The following is a 6,615-nucleotide window of genomic DNA, read 5'->3' as shown; positions in this document are numbered from 1 at the left end:
CCAACACCTAGTTGGTGGGGCGCTTCGCGCCCCCCCCCAAGCCCCCCCGCACGCGTAAGTCGTTACGCGCCATATTAGTGCGCGCCATTGTAGTTGTGTCCCTGTGTCCCACCTGTGAATAGAGATAGATATAAATATATGTTTTTAACTACGTAAAACATGCGAATATACAACATTCTTCGCTGTCCCATTGTCTGTGCATATAAATAGATTGTCAGGTTTACTGACTCTTGAACATGCAACATATAAATGTCCATGGAAAAACAATCCGTATTCAGATCTATACCTCATTATTCTAATGATGTGTCCCTGTTTCCCGGTCGTCATTTATATTCCCTGTGTCCCGGTCGTCATTTGTGTCCCGGTGTCCAGTTTGTAATTTCTCTTTGAGTGTCCCGGTCGTCATTTATATTCCCTCTGTCCCGGTGTCCCGGTCGTCATTTGTGTCCCGGTCGTCATTTATATATCCCGCCTCTGCCCCCGGCGTCCCCGTTGTAGTTGTGTCCCTATGTCCCGGTCGTCATTTATATTCCCTGTGTCCCGGTCGTGATTTGTATCAGGGTGTCCCAGTCTGTAATTTCTCTTTGAGGTTCCCGGTCGTCACTTATATTCCCTCTGTCTCGGTCGTCATTTGTGTCCCGGTCTGTAATTTCTCTTGAGTGTTTTTTCTTTTAGTTTTTTTTTTTAGTTTTTTACCTTTTTTCTTTTTTCAGTTTTCTTTTTCTTCTTTATTTTTCAGCGTCACTATGAAGTACATATCGACGAACCTTTGTTTTTTTAACTTAAATCTGGTAGGCATTGATGACCTTATCCAAGTCAAAATCCTGATTCCTCGGAACGCTTTCTTTTCTTACTTTCTCTGTCAGCAGCAAGTTTTTTGGCATAAACTCTTTGAGCAGCTTCCTCGGCTGTTGCCATTGTAGGTTCTTTAGTCATTTTACAATTAAACATTTTTCCGTGAACAAATGTCTTAAATACCGTTAATGACGTCACCGTCATAGCAAAAATGACGACAACTAACTTCATGACGTCAGTCGACACAGAAATATGACGTCACCTGACAGACAGACACACAGACAGACAACTTATTTTTATATATATACTAGCTGTTGGGGTGGCGCTTCGCGCCACCCCAACACCTAGTTGGTGGGGGCGCTTCGCGCCCCCCCCAAGCCCCCCCACCCGCGTAAGTCGTTACGCGCCATAATAGTTACGCGCCATTGTAGTTGTGTCCCTATGTCCCACCTGTGAATATAGATAGATATATATATATATATATATATATATATATATATATATATATATATATATATATATATATATATATATATATATATATATATATATATATATGGTTTTAACTACGTAAAACTTGCGAATATACAACATTCTTTGCTGTCCCATTGTCTTTGCATATAAATAGATTGTCAGGTTTACCAACTCTTGAACATGCAACATATAATGGTCCATGGGAAAACAATCTGTATTCAGATCTATACCTCATGATTCTAATGATTGCCCTTGAGCTTTGTTGATGGTGATTGCTAATCGACCATTCCCTGTCCTGGTGTCCCGGTCGTCATTTACATCCCCCTGTTTCCCCCGGTGTCCCCGTTGTAGTTGTGTCCCTGTGTCCCGGTCGTCATTTATATTCCCTGTGTCCCGGTCGTCATTTGTATCCCGGTCTGTATATACATTCGTTTTTTAGTTTTGTTTTTCTCCTTTATTTTTTTCCTTTTTTTTTCTTTTTTAGCTTATTTAGATTTTTAGATTTTTTAGTTTTTTTATTAGTTTTTAGTTTTTTTTTCTTTTTAGTTTTTTTGTCCCGGTCGTCATTTATATCCCCCTGTTTCCCCCGGTGTCCCCGTTGTAGTTTTGTCCCTGTGTCCCGGTCGTCATTTATATTCCCTGTGTCCCGGTCGTCATTTGTATCCCGGTGTACCGGTCTGTATATACATTCGTTTTTTAGTTTTGTTTTTCTCCTTTATTTTTTTCCTTTTTTTTTCTTTTTTAGTTTATTTAGATTTTTAGATTTTTTAGTTTTTTTATTAGTTTTTAGTTTTTTTTTCTTTTTAGTTTTTTTGTAGTTTTTACCTTCTTTTTAGTTTTGTTAAATTTTTTTTTTACTTATGTCCTGGTCGTCATTTATACTCCCTGTGTCCCGGTGCTTTGTTGATTGCTAATCGAACATTCCTTTTGTCCTGGTCGCTTTCTCTTTGAGTGTCGTCATTTATTTTTTTCTTTTTTAGTTCTTTTAGTTTTTACCTTTTTTAGTTTTTTTTAGTTTTTTAGATGAAAATTTTTTTTAGTTTTTTCCTTTTTTTCTTTTTAGTTTTTTATTGGTTTTTACCTTTATGTTAGCTTATTTTTCAGTTTTTTCCTTTTTTTTTAGTTTTTTTTTTATTTTTTATTTTTTTTAGTTTTTTAGCTTTTTTACTTTTTTTATTAGTTTTTAGTTTTTTTGTAGTTTTTGCCTTTTTTTTAGTTTTTTCAGTTTTTTTTTAGTTTTTTATTGGTTTTTACCTTTATTTTAGCTTATTTTTCAGTTTTTTCCTTTTTTTAGTTTTTTTTAGTTTTTAGTTTTTTTAGTTTTTTACCTTTTTTTAGTTTTTTTAGTTTTTTAGCTTTTTTATTTTTTTTATTAGTTTTTAGTTTTTTTTGTAGTTTTTGCCTTTTTTTTAGTTTTTTTTAGTTTTTTTAGTTTTTTAGCTTTTTTATTAGTTTTAGTTTTTTTTGTAGTTTTTGCCTTTTTTTAGTTTTTTTAGTTTTTTAGCTTTTTTATTTTTTTATTAGTTTTTAGTTTTTTTTGTAGTTTTTGCCTTTTTTTAGTTTTTTCAGTTTTGACGTCACCTGATCCAGTTTTTTCAGGTGACGTCACCTGATCCACAGATCCACAGACAACTTATTTTTATATATATAGATAGTTTTTTTTTTTTACTTATGTCCTGGTCGTCATTTATACTCCCTGTGTCCCGGTGCTTTGTTGATTGCTAATCGAACATTCCTTTTGTCCTGGTCGCTTTCTCTTTGAGTTTCGTCATTTATTTTTTTGTTTTTTAGTTCTTTTAGTTTTTACCTTTTTTAGTTTTTTTTAGTTTTTTAGATGAAAATTTTTTTTAGTTTTTTCCTTTTTTTCTTTTTAGTTTTTTATTGGTCTTTACCTTTATTTTAGCTTATTTTTCAGTTTTTTCCTTTTTTTTATTTTTTTTTTATTTTTTATTTTTTTTAGTTTTTTACCTTTTTTTAGTTTTTTTAGTTTTTTTAGTTTTTTAGCTTTTTTACTTTTTTTATTAGTTTTTAGTTTTTTTTTGTAGTTTTTGCCTTTTTTTAGTTTTTTCAGTTTTTTTTTTAATTTTTTATTGGTTTTTACCTTTATTTTAGCTTATTTTTCAGTTTTTTCCTTTTTTTTTAGTTTTTTTAGTTTTTAGTTTTTTTTAGTTTTTTTACCTTTTTTTAGTTTTTTTAGTTTTTTAGCTTTTTTATTTTTTTTATTAGTTTTTAGTTTTTTTTGTAGTTTTTGCCTTTTTTTAGTTTTTTTAGTTTTTTAGCTTTTTTATTAGTTTTTAGTTTTTTTTGTAGTTTTTGCCTTTTTTTAGTTTTTTTAGTTTTTTAGCTTTTTTATTTTTTTTATTAGTTTTTAGTTTTTTTTGTAGTTTTTGCCTTTTTTTAGTTTTTTCAGTTTTGACGTCACCTGATCCAGTTTTTTCAGGTGACGTCACCTGATCCACACATCCACAGACAGACAGACAACTTATTTTTATATAGATAGATAGATATAAGGGGGTTTGTACCTTCTTTAATGCCTCACTCTTTACACTAAATCGTAATTTTTGTCTCAATTCTTTGAGAAAGACCCCTGAATCAGAAAGGCCGTAGAGTAAATAGTTGAAATTACTAAAAATACTTTAGCATAAAAAGCGAGGTATTTATCTCCTCCTAAATACCTCGCTCTTTATGGTTAAGTATTTTTATAATCCCTCATATGCGTAATGATGTCTATTCGTTTTAAGTTTCAATGCTACTCCTTACTTTCAATTGTAAAAACTTTTTCTTGTTTATTTCTTCATCGTTTTTTTTTATAGAAGTTTTAGAAAATCCTGCGCCCTTTTCATTGAATTTCTCTTCCCCCATGACATATTTCTCCAAGGAAAGATCCTCCCACATAGCCACCTCTCCTCAGCCCCACCCCTAAAACGAAAGAAATCCCCCTGAATACGTCTGTACACTTCCCAATAACCATTATTATATGTAAACACTGGTCAAAGTTTGTAACTTGCAGCCCCTCCCCCAGGGACTGTGGGGGAGTAAGTCATTCCCAAAGACATAGTTCTTATGGTTTTTGACTATGCAGAACAAAATGGCTATCTCAAAATTTTGATCCGTTGACTTCGGAGAAAAATGAGCGCGGGAGGGGGCCTAGGTGCCCTCCAATTTTTTTGGTCACTTAAAAAGGGCACTAGAGCTTTTCATTTCAGTTAGACAGAGCTCTCTTGCGACATTCTAGGACCACCTGGTCAATACGATGACCCCTAGGAAAAAAAAAAACAACAAACAAATTAACACGCACCCGTGATTTGTCTTCTGGCAAAAAATACGAAATTCTACATTTTTGTAGATAGGAGCTTGAAATTTTTGCTATAGGGTTCTCTGATACGCCGGATTCGATGGTTTGATTTTCGTTAAGATTCTATGACTTGTACGGGGTGTTTCTTCCTGTTTCCCAAAATAAGGCAATTTTTCTCAGGCTCGTAACTTTTGATGAAAAAGACTAAATTTGATGAAACTTATATATTTAAAATGTGCCTGAAATTCCAATTCTTTTGATGTATATTTTAGCATCAAAATTCCGTTTTTTAGAGTTTCGTTTACTATTGAGCCGGGTCGGTCCTTACCGTTGCCACGAACTGTTGGAAACAACCATCTTTCCCAAACTATCAAAATGGTAAGCATGAAAAACTTGTCCTTCATTATCAGTACTCGACTTGGCTATTTTACGAAATAGATAGTTATTTTTTTTTCCTTATTGATTTTTTAAAATAGAATCAAATACAACTTGTCGGTATTTGCATTTGACATATATTGATAAACCTTATCACGAATAGCTATTTATTTGAAAGGCGCTTACTTTAATTTGCTTGTATCTTTTCGTTGAATGATGGATTAAAGTTATAAAAGTAAAATTAGCCTAAGTAATCCCTAGTTCTATTTGTTTTGTGGAAGCAAGATATAAATATGTAACAGCAAAAGCAATATTTCAGCTAGTATTGGAGAAGAAATGATTGGTCCACTTATGGTTAAACTTGTGATATTCTTGGTCTCATCAAAAACGTAGTAAATGCTGAAAAATTATTTTTTTTCCTTTGCCGTCTTTTGATTTGCTGTTAATTTTCGACAAATCTCAAATAAATAAATTTTAAATGTCAACAAGACATGGTTAAAAAATACGAATATTTCATTCGAGTTCTTAAGAATTTCATTTAAGTTCAACGCAATATTTTCTTGATCAGCATTAATACCAGCTTCAATCATCTTAAATTAACCCCGTCCACACGATCTGTCTGAAGGACCAAGCACTTTTGACGTTTTGGTCGACTATTGGTCAACAAGTAACAGACCTACTGAATCCAAGAGCTGACCGGGATGCCTCTATATAGAAATTGCAATTTCATCTTCTAGTCAAACAGTTCGTGGTAACGAACTGTAGTAAGGAGCGACCCGGCTCAATAGTAACCAAAACTCTAAAAAATTGAATTTTGATATCAATAGCTACATCAAAAGAATCGCATTTTAATGCTGATTTTAAATATATAAGTTTAATCAAGTTTAATCTTACCCATAAAAAGTTACGAGCCTGAGAAAATTTGCCTTATTTAAGAAAATAGGGAGAAACACCCCCTAAAAGTCGTAGGATCTTAACGAAAATGACACCATCAGATTCAGCGTATCAGAGAACCCTACTATAGAAGTTTCAAGCTCCTATCTACAAAAATGTGGAATTTTGTATTTTTTGCCAGAAGACAAATCACGGGTGCGTGTTTATTTGTTTGTTTTTTTTTTTTTCTTTTCCCCAGGGGTCATCGTATCGACCAAGTGGTCCTAGAATGTCGCAAGAGGGCTCATTCTAACGGAAATGAAAAGTTCTAGTGCCCTTTTTAAGTGACCAAAAAAATTGGAGGGCATCTAGGCCCCCTCCCACGCTCATTTTTTTCCCAAAGTCAACGGATCAAAATTTTGAGATAGCCATTTTGTTCAGCATAGTCGAAAACCATAATAACTATGTCTTTGGGGATGACTTACTCCCCCACAATCCCTGGGGGAGGGGCTGCAAGTTACAAACTTTGACCAGTGTTTACATATAGTAATGGTTATCGGGAAGTGTACAGACGTTTTCAGGGGGATTTTATTTTGTTTGGGGGTGGGGCTGAGGAGAGGGGGCTATGTTGGAGGATCTTTCCTTGGAGGAATCTGTCATGAGGGAAGAAAAATTCAATGAAAAGGGCGCAGGGTTCTCTAGCACTACTATAAGAAAACAATGAAAAATAAACATGAAAACGTTTTTTCAAATGAAAGGAAGAAGTAGCATTGAAACCTAAAACGAACAGAGATAATTACGCA

The sequence above is a fragment of the Artemia franciscana genome, chromosome 1, assembly GCF_032884065.1.
Source record: "Artemia franciscana chromosome 1, ASM3288406v1, whole genome shotgun sequence".
Lineage (NCBI taxonomy): Eukaryota > Metazoa > Arthropoda > Branchiopoda > Anostraca > Artemiidae > Artemia > Artemia franciscana.
Note: the sequence above shows the minus strand (reverse complement) of the source record.